This window comes from Sinocyclocheilus anshuiensis, unplaced genomic scaffold (genome assembly GCF_001515605.1).
Source record: "Sinocyclocheilus anshuiensis isolate Anshui unplaced genomic scaffold, SAMN03320099.WGS_v1.1 scaffold1291, whole genome shotgun sequence".
Taxonomy (NCBI): domain Eukaryota; kingdom Metazoa; phylum Chordata; class Actinopteri; order Cypriniformes; family Cyprinidae; genus Sinocyclocheilus; species Sinocyclocheilus anshuiensis.
In genome coordinates, this window is record NW_015540928.1 from 428,832 (window position 1) to 439,747 (window position 10,916).

Below are 10,916 nucleotides of genomic sequence, written 5' to 3' on the forward strand. Positions count from 1 at the left end.
AGGTAGATATGTGGGGGCGTGTTAGAACGAGCCGTTTTAGGGGGGCGTGGCAGAGTCTTAACTTTGATAAAGAACATCTCTTTGGTTTTGAGACTTTAGTCTTTGCAACTTCAGGGATCTTATCTATGCACAATCAGCTTGTAACACTCCAAAGAGAAAGGAAAACTTGAAATCGCATCATATGACCCCTTTAAGACTGACAATCAGACAAATTAAATACCTACTCATTAGTGTTTTTGCCTCAAAGTTCTTTGTCTCATTCTAGTATGTTAAAAGAACACATCCCATACTCTGTGATAAGCAGGTTAATATTTACTCGAACCCTGAGATGAACCGGGGTTCAAAATGAACCAGGAGTGACCTTTGCCTCGATTCCATGTTGTGTTTTCTCTGTCCTGTTCTGTCAGGAATCCTCTCTTCCTCGACAAGCTTTTGTAAACGGTGATTAGTTCATTTAAATGGTAATAAACTCTCAAAATACAACTTACAATACAATTACTTTATGGTTCAACTGATAAAGTCAAGCCTGACAATCCTTTAGAAAAATTTATCAATTTTATGAAATCAATATTCTACATTAAACGGTTTTACTAAAACTTTTTTCTTGCTGGAGCACACATACTTAGAAACGATTTTGTATGTACTATTTGCTTGCAAATGGTACGTAAGCTGCTAAATGTGAGTGTGGGAAATCTGCTTTTAACATCATTTTGTTTAAAGAACTGAACACTTAACATAGCTGGGATTTGGACAAGGCAATAGCAAGCGTGTATTATCAGACATTATCGAGAGCCAGGATGGTGGACAGACACATTCGCTGCAAACACACTGCGTGCCTTATTTTCTAAGAGCTGGAAGAGACGGGAGCGGCCGGGTTTCTCCTCCTGAAAGGGCGCCATTTTTGCTTCATTGTCTACGCTGCTTCAGGGCATTTTGGGAGAGGCTGCAAGAGAACTTCCTGAATCACCTTAATCCTGTCGACTGATAACAGTCAACTAATAGCATCATTCAGCTAGCATGACTTCATAACCTGTTTTTTTTAACAGTCCCATTGAAAAACAACTTATAAAGGTACTAACACATTATGAAAGCTCCACTGAACATGACATCAGATGATACGGGATGATCTTGTGATAATGTGCCATGAAGCGCTCACTAATGAGATGGATGTGCTATGGTGAATGAGTGTGCTTTGAGTTATATCTTGTTTAAAGGGACAGTCCACCCAAAAAGTAAAATTATGTCACTGTTTACTAGCTATCATGTTGCTCCAAACAGTATTACTTTTGAATTTGCAAAATCCCTCTCACTGTTTTAAATATAATGAGCTCTGAAATGACAAATGGTCCTTATGACTTCACCATATTCCAAGTCTTATCAAGCCATATAATAGTTTTGTGAGAAACAAACCAAACTTTAAATCAATAACCTGCAACCAATTATAATCTTTCACTCCAGTGAGCTGTTAACCATTGCAACTGGATTACTGAATCAATGAGCTGAACTCAAGAATTGGATCATTCCGATTCGTGAATGAATCATTTAAACAGTTCTAGTTAACTGAATAAATTAATTCATCAAAAAACCATTTATCCAAGAATTTGGCATCACTACTTTTCTCAGCTAGAGCAGATCATGAACTAGTCCTCACAGTTGCTATCATATGGCTTCAAAAGACATGAAAGTGATTTTGTGTCATTTTTGAGCTTCATTATATGGAAAAGAGTGAGCAAGAAAATTCACCTCTTGTGTTTTACAGAAAAAACACCTTCAGGTTTAAAACATCATGAATAATTTTCATTTTTGGGTGAACTATCTCTGCAAAGCCTTTGTTTGGCAAACATTGGGAAATTTCAAGACAAATTGGTGCAAACAGTGCTGCAAAGCTGACAGACGAGGAATTTACAATAACAAATGTATGAAGCTGACAAAATATGTCTTATGAAGTCGTTCTGTATACGGACATGCTAATTGAGGCTCTTTGAAGAAAAGCACTGAGCTAACAACCCAGCCACATCTGTTTCCCATTGCACATCAGATGGGACGTTTCTCTGTGAAGCTCTTCTTGCGCTTAGCGAGAGGAGACTGTATGATTCAAAGTCCACGCAGGTCAACACAACAGTGACATACTGACATGAGGATGACCGTTTTCCAACCTGCAGTGCACACCTAGATTTCCCAGTTAAATTACTCCTGCACTCAGTCATACACCGTCCCTCCCTCATTGCATTGCCTCATTGATATCACGAATCACTACAATGAACTGGCACTGAAACGAAAGTCACAGCTTTGTCATGAGATTTCATAAAATTATGCATGACGTATCACCACTGACTGCGACGTTAGATTAGCGATGTTTCGTGACACTCATGTCAGGTCATAACTAAGTCAAATTTCTCTCAGTTTCCAAAGCAAAAATTGGACTTTTAGCAACCCCTATACGTGATACAGATGAATTAGCCACAGGCATATTTTCATATCTTTCAATTGTTTGCTCAGTGCTTGAACGCGAAACTGGGAAGCCTACAGCCTACAAAGAATTCTAGTACAAGACCAACTGGTTCCACAATGTGACTCGACCTGCCATCTTCCGGTTTCTGTCTCACTCCTTCACTCCTAAATGAGCAACAAGAGCGTTACTTCAGCATCTCCGCCTCCCTGCGCAGTGCTCACTCTCTAGAAGCTATAAAAAATTCACGGACCGTGGGCAACAGCCAGCTGACAAAACTGTTTAGTCAGCAACAGAGGCAGGGTGGGAGAGAAGGGGCGGGGGAAGTAGCAGGGGGAGGCAAAGAAGGAGGCCGTGTGTGATCTGTCTTTTTCTCTCACAGACAAACGTAAAAAAAGTGAAAGCAAAGCACACAATCCTTCAAAAAGGAGTGCTAGCAAGCTAAACTATTTATGATTGTGGTAAAACATCACAGTTTGACTATTATGACCTGTTTGATTGACTATCACACAACTTAATACTCAAACTAACAGTGTTAGGATATGCTACCTATTGTTTTTATCTTTTTCTAACTTCCTCTATCCACAAAGGCTGCTCTATTTCCTGTCATCCATATCCCACTTACACCAAAGCATTTTCATGAGGACTTTCACTTTTAGTTTTTCTTTACTACACTTTATAATTCAAAAAGCAAACAATTTAGTCCAGAGATACCCAAATTGTTTACTACGAAAGGCCAAAAACCAAACTTGATTGACAGCCATGGACTACAGGTCAAATTCATTTATATTCTCTACATTTCAATGCAAAAATACATATGATAAATGTTAAAACAAAAGTTAAATGTTACATTTCTTCACCCTCCTGTTTTCCAAGCTTGTATAACTTTCTTTAGTTCTATTTTTATCCACACAATGAAAGTGAACAGGGTCCAAAACAATAATGGATCCCACTGAGATTCATTATATGAACAAAAAAAACACTGAGAAATTTTGCATATTATCTTCTTTTTTTGTAAAGAATTTACAAAGGTTTGGAACAACATGAGGATGAGTAAATCATTTCCGAACTTTTTTGGGTGAACTATTCTTTTAAAAGAGACCACATTCAACAGTCATTTTTTGATTTGGTCATAAATTAAACATTTTTAAAGACTGTCTCTTAAATACGAATGAAACATGCAAATAGTTAGCATCCATCTGCAAACTAACTTTCTTAACCCCTACAGGTACAGTGTCTCACCCAACACCCCAGGACCAAACCAGGCTTCCCATTCCCTATGAGGGAGAGGGAACATAATCTTATCTAAAATAGACAGGTTAAAAATAGCTCCAGAGCAAAACAGGACGCCCATCTCTACCCCTGGATGAGTGAACAGAACACCCATCACTAGAGGCAAAAGACTCGGTGAGGTGACCAATCAGTTTCTCCATCCAGTCTGGGACTTCAACAGACTGGTCCCTCTGTCTTTACAATGTGTGAACAATCACAGTTGGGCATGTTTGTCAAAGGAAGTTTACTAGGGAACCCCCGAGAGTTGATTTTAATGAATATATATTAATCAAGGCTAATCAAGCTGTACCGACAGTCAATTAAAACATTTCCAAGGCTGCGTCCCAATATTCAAACAGACCAAAACAAAAGCAAAAAACAAGTAAAAGCTGATGGCCCTTTTCTATCACTATCAGCACGGCAGCTCTGATGCTCACAATGGGTTTTCTCTATTCAACTCTGGCGACTCCCTGCTGAGGACAGAGGAGATTACAGCCCGGACCACTGGTTGACTGTTCACTAGAACATGCCTTTGAATTTTCAATGGTCTTCTTGCTTTACACATCTGAACAAACACATCTCCACCCTACATCAGCCTGCATTGTGAGAGGAGCAGCTATTAGAAAAATGAAAAAAGGAGGATTTGTCTCTCTGCTTGGGGAAAATGGTAGATGATGATTAAAAAAAAATCTTCAAATATTATATTGTTATTGTTAAAGGCAAAAACATGCACAAGTTTTTGCTTATATAAAGCAATACAGAAACAAAAACAAAAAAAGTAAAACATTTGCTTAAGGTGATGAAGCAACATTCCCACGTTGGTTCAGAGTACATTTACAATGGTTTAATCTTTTAAGATCACTTTGAGATTGCACAAAGGATAGTGACTTATGTCTGATCAGCAAAGTTTCTCAAAACTATATTATGATGATGGGCAAAATTCATTTCAAACATAAAACTTCTAAATCAGAAGTTTTCCACATTTACAGAGGAACTTCTAGTATAAAAAATATATATTACACTGCTTATTGGATAATAGGAATGCAATTTAATTCTATGTTTTATATAGGCTGTGGTGTCTTCGGACCCCCTGGGGTACCTTCCGGGTCCCCTGGTTGTACATAATTATACACCATAGCTTACATACAGTAGATCACCATAAAACCACAGTGTAATATCTCAGCAATATCCTCAGATTACCAACTAAAGAAAAACGTCCTTTATTTACCTCTAAAAGGTTCAGAGTACCTTAAGGGTACATATTATTACTCTAAAAAAGTAATATACAACTTTTAAGGGAAGATAAGGTACAAAGTTGTCCCTTTAAGGTTACTGCCCCTTTGCATTTTTTTTTAGTGCTACTGTACAAAACTATGATGTAGTTAAAAGTCAGCAGACTGCGAGGACGGAGCGAGTGAATGATGCTGCCACTGCAGGCCTCCTGGAGCCCAGTGTTGAATTTGGTAATGGAATGTGAACTCCTCATCCGGATCTCTGCACATTCTGATTCTCCAAAGAGACAAGAACGAACAGAGGATGATGGGAGGAGGGCGCAAGCACAGTCAGCCTCTATCGAAACACCCGCACGAACCATGATGCATCCGAGTAATTAGTCGTCCCAAATTAAGATGGTTTCATTTGTATCGTCGATGTGGCTGCTTAGTTCAAATATAAAAGCCGACTTTTCTTGTATAACTATTCGGCGTTCATCTCATGCAGCAAACCCAACCCAACGATAGTCACGACGACAGCGAACTTCCTCCTTTAAAACTTTTCACATTCCCAAACATTAAGTTTGCAAAATGTGACTGACGAAAGAATGGTGATTTGGTGAACAATAAGAACTTGTCGATGGTGAAGAAAAGTCGAAAGCACAAATAAAACGTAAATGCAACATGTCCCGACAAGGTCAAAATATAAAGGGAAGCGTGTCCAACCCCCCACGCGTTAGCCTCGATCAAAGCTCAGATGTGGATGCTTCGGTTTACTATAAAATACTCACTTTTGATGACAATATATGAGCTAAACTTAATTTGTTCAAATGGGAGATAAAGCCACAGTAGTGACACTGAATGTATGGTTAACTGAAGTGGTAAAGTTAACTCAGGTATGCTGGCTGAGTACATGTGCGCTGGTTAGACGCGAGTGAATTCCTGTAGTCAGGCGTTCAACCTTTGGATGCGAGAATGAAACGAGGAAGCACGAAACGAGGAAGCACAAACCTCGGGCGAGGAAAAAAAAGATCGGACATCATCTCAACATCTTCGGCCTTCCAAGTTTAAAAACTTCCAACAAAGTATCCATCCAAAAAAGTTTGCGATCGGCAGGATGGTGAACGTAAACAACAACAACAACATGTAGAAAAGTGTTCAATACTTACGCTTGACTTTGTCGGCGTTGGACTGACTGCGCTGAGACATGGTGATGGTGAAAAGAGATGATGGACTTCGAAAAAAAAACTGCAAACTTGTTCCGGAGAGCGATCAAAATGGCGTATTTGAGGATGTGCAAAGTTCGCCAACTGGATACTTCACATCGCCCACCGTGTTAGCTCCCTAAAGGAACGATGGCCATCGACACTTCCGACGAATGAGGGTCAGAAAAGTCACTTTTTCCTCAAAGTGTGTTCCTGAGCGCTGCTCAGTGAACGTGATAAGTAGACGCATCACGTGTTGCTCTAGTCTCCAAGGGGACGTGTGTTACTGAAGCTGCCACTGGAGTTCAGCTGTGAGCATCTCTACGGGAGGGGTGGAAAACTTCACCCTTTCAGCCTCATCCGATTGATTATTCACGATAGATAGATAGATAGATAGATAGATAGATAGATAGATAGATAGATAGATAGATTTGATGTTCAGGACACATTTCTTGTTATTATCAATAATGAAAACTGATTTTTTTTTTTCGGATTATTTGATGAATAGAAAGTTCAAAAGAACAGATTATTTTGAAATCTTTTTTTTTTTTTTTTAAACATCAAAATGGCGTATTTGAGGATGTGCAAAGTTCGCCAACTGGATACTTCACATCGCCCACCGTGTTAGCTCCCTAAAGGAACGATGGCCATCGACACTTCCGACGAATGAGGGTCAGAAAAGTCACTTTTTCCTCAAAGTGTGTTCCTGAGCGCTGCTCAGTGAACGTGATAAGTAGACGCATCACGTGTTGCTCTAGTCTCCAAGGGGACGTGTGTTACTGAAGCTGCCACTGGAGTTCAGCTGTGAGCATCTCTACGGGAGGGGTGGAAAACTTCACCCTTTCAGCCTCATCCGATTGATTATTCACGATAGATAGATAGATTTGATGTAGCAACAAGTGTCTAACAACAGCATGGTCTTTTAAAGCATTTTGTAGACGTACAAACAAACACATTTTGTGATAAATAGTGCATATTTATACGTATATAAAATATTGTGTAAAAAAATATATAACAGTTGTTGTTATGTTGCATAGACAATATAAACTCACTGAAAATGTAAACTTGATAGTGACGGGACCCCGATACACGTCGCGCTTTGGCGCCTTCTTGTTATCACAAGACAAACACCTGTTGGTCGTCATACTATAATGGAGCACTGGTCATCTCAAAAAATATTGTGGTATGGCATTTAATAGTCTCAGAGGCAAACGAGGAGTTAAATGTAAAAGAAAGAAGAAATAATTTGAAGTAACACCCACAGGCTATATGAATTTCGACAACAGCCCTGACTAAATCGTTGCTCCATGAAATGTAACTCAGTATGCAAAGATCATAAGTATAAAGTCCTTTTGAAGTTTTTTTTCTATGACATGTAGTTCATATTTTGATTAATGATGTTTGAGTTTTCAATGTGCAAATACTAGGCTACGTGTCAGCAGTTAAGTGACACAACGTGACAACCTTGAAGATGCATTTGGTTACAAATGTATAAATCCGTAACTGAGCTAATTTTTAATTAGGCGGGTTTTTTTTGTATTCCCACCATCATGTTGCATATTTTGCTACATTTAAGTGAAAACGACTTGCTTTACCAGGTATTAAATACAAAATAAATATATAAACAAATAAATAATTTATTAGAGATAATGCTTCTATTCTTTGATGAGAACTTTACTAACTTTTCAAAACATTTACCTTCAGGCATTATCACGCCTTTCTTGTTATCACAAGACAAACACCTGTTGGTCGTCATACTATAATGGAGCACTGGTCATCTCAAAACATATTGTGGTATGGCATTTAATAGTCTCAGAGGCAAACGAGGAGTTAAATGTAAAAGAAAGAAGAAATAATTTGAAGTAACACCCACAGGCTATATGAATTTCGACAACAGCCCTGACTAAATCGTTGCTCCATGAAATGTAACTCAGTATGCAAAGATCATAAGTATAAAGTCCTTTTGAAGTTTTTTTTCTATGACATGTAGTTCATATTTTGATTAATGATGTTTGAGTTTTCAATGTGCAAATACTAGGCTACGTGTCAGCAGTTAAGTGACACAACGTGACAACCTTGAAGATGCATTTGGTTACAAATGTATAAATCCGTAACTGAGCTAATTTTTAATTAGGCGGGTTTTTTTTGTATTCCCACCATCATGTTGCATATTTTGCTACATTTAAGTGAAAACGACTTGCTTTACCAGGTATTAAATACAAAATAAATATATAAACAAATAAATAATTTATTAGAGATAATGCTTCTATTCTTTGATGAGAACTTTACTAACTTTTCAAAACATTTACCTTCAGGCATTATCACTTCTTGAAATTTGTATAAGCTAGTTAACTCGTTTATAGGCTCGTGCATTTGACTGATGTATAGATGTGTCTAAAAAACAGTTAACTAGTTAACTTTAGTGGTTTAAATAGCTTTTACTGGGATAACTCTTATTCCTGAGAGGTGCGACGCCAGCAGCATTGGGTCTGTGAGTTTGTGTTTGTTCTGCCACTAGAGAGCAGTCTCTGCATCACCTTATGTAATCACAGGAGAGTGACCTTGTGTTGGTATACTAAGCAATGTTTCTGACCCACAGTGACCTGGATAATTGCCTCTGGCCTACATAGTGTTCTCCATCCTGCACAAAACTCCATGTTCCTTTGTATTAACATGATTATAGTTTTTTTTCTTTCTCTTCTTTTTTTTTTGTAGTTGTTATTTTCTCTATTGTTTCTTTTAGAGAAAATTTTGCTTAATGAAATGTAAAGCTTTTGGTTTAAATAGAATGGAATTTGCGAATTTAGGATCTCTAACAATTGAAAAAGAGACTAGGTTGAACACAATGCGGAATTCAAAATAATGCCGATAGTTCAAGTTGATACAGTTATCAGGTACAGCTCATATCTGTGTTGTAATGAGTGTGAGCGTATGTTTATGCACGTATGGATGTTGCTGTTATTTGAAATACCTGCGTATGAGCATGTGTTGGGGAAACGCATGCTTCCAGTAACTTTACACACAATAAGCCTTACCATTTTGACAATAGTGCCATCTGATGGCAAATTATATGTACTGCTTATCAATGGCCTCATAGCAATCAAAACTAAAAAATTGTACTCCTACCTAATATTTTATTTATAGTTTATTCTATTTTACGAGGGCTTTTTGGTTATATCTATCTATCTATCTATCTATCTATCTATCTATCTAATATTATATATATATATGCACACATTTTGTGAAATGCCATAAAATCAAGAATATGTTATTTGTTCATTCTCTTTAACTTTTATTTAATTGACTAAAGTACAAAGAAAAAAATTCTAATGTTTTGACTGGCCAACTTTATTTTATTTTGTAAATATAAACAAATTTTGATTTTGATGGCTACAACACACTCCAAAAAAGTTGGGACAGATGTGTCACATCAACTTTCCTTTCAATTACAATGTTTAATTGTTTGGGAATTGAGGATACCAATTGTTTAAGTTTTGCAAGCAAAATTTTTGTCCAATCTTGCTTGATACAAGACTTCAGCTGCTCATCAGTCCGTAGTCGTTATTGTCTGATTCTCCTTTTCATGATAGTCATACATTTTCAACAGGAGACAGATCTGGACTGCAGCCAGGCCAGTCTAGCACATTCTCTCTGTGTCTACGAAACCACGCTGTTGTAGCAAATGCAGCATGAGACCTGGCATTGTCTTGATCTAATAACCATGGACTTCCCATGAAAGACGTCATCTTGATGGCAGTAAATGTCTTTGTACAATTCCAATATATGCCTCCATGTCAATCACTGAAGAAAGTCTGGATGGTCGCTTTGGTCTTTGGGACTGAGAACTCGATGTCCTTTTTTCCCAGAAACAAGTTGAAACATGGACTCATCTGACCACACATTTCCACTGTCTTTTTGACTATCTGAGATGGGCTCTGGCCCAGAGAACCCCACGGCATCACTGCATAGAATTGATGTATAGCTTTCTCCTAGAGTAACAAGAGATTCAACTTGCATTTATTGATGCAGCGGCAGACTGTGTTAAGTGACAGTGGTTTTCCAAAGAACTTCTGAGCCCATATGGCTATATTTAACACAGCAGCATGACGGTTTCTTATGCAATGCCATCTGAGGGCTCAAAGGTCACACACATTCACACACAAGTTTCCTGCCTTGCCCTACACAGACTGAGATTTCTTTGGATTCTCCGAATCTTTTCACAATATTATGTATGGTAGTTTGTGAAAGACCTACATTCTTTGTGATTTTACATTGAGAAATGTGATTTTTGATTTGTTTGACACTTCTCTCATGAAATTTGGTGGCACAAAGTGATGATCCATATCCATCCATCCATCCATCCATCCATCCATCTATCCATCTATCTATCTAATTTTATAACTAATTATAACACTATTTTCTCTGGATTTCTGTTTCAATTTGATAATGAGAGATTTGTGGACACATCAATGTTTTTAGATTTGTGGAGTAAAAAATTACTGTAACGAAATAAAATTATCCCCTTGGGTAAGATGACCACCCCAGAACTGGAATAGAAGAACCCAAGTGGCATTGTTACTAGTTATTATTTTAGAATTTAATACTTATTGTAATTAATGGAGTTATCATTCACTATTTCCGTGAATTAGAAGTACATTTCAGACATCTTGGCTTTTTATTAAAACCCATTAAGATATCTAATTGAAATCATTAATTTTGCTTTCATAGTGTTGCTATTATGACATATGTTCAAGAAAAGAAAAAAGGAATATATATATA

At 37.6% G+C, this 10,916-nt stretch overlaps 1 protein-coding gene and 1 long non-coding RNA gene across 2 annotated transcripts in view; both read right to left on the reverse strand.

Moving 5' to 3' along the window:
* The window catches only part of LOC107689404 (ras-responsive element-binding protein 1-like), a 43,941-nt gene extending 37,494 nt beyond the window's left edge, over positions 1 to 6,447 (reverse strand). Inside the window, exon 1 of the mRNA XM_016487378.1 lies at positions 6,102 to 6,447. The gene's annotated coding sequence lies outside the window, so the exon portion shown is untranslated. The remainder of the gene's footprint in view (positions 1 to 6,101) is intronic.
* Positions 6,448 to 6,927: 480 nt separating this feature from the next.
* The window catches only part of LOC107689408 (uncharacterized), a 12,441-nt gene continuing 8,452 nt past the window's right edge, over positions 6,928 to 10,916 (reverse strand). Inside the window, exon 3 of the long non-coding RNA XR_001634332.1 lies at positions 6,928 to 6,939. This is a non-coding gene — a long non-coding RNA (uncharacterized LOC107689408). The remainder of the gene's footprint in view (positions 6,940 to 10,916) is intronic.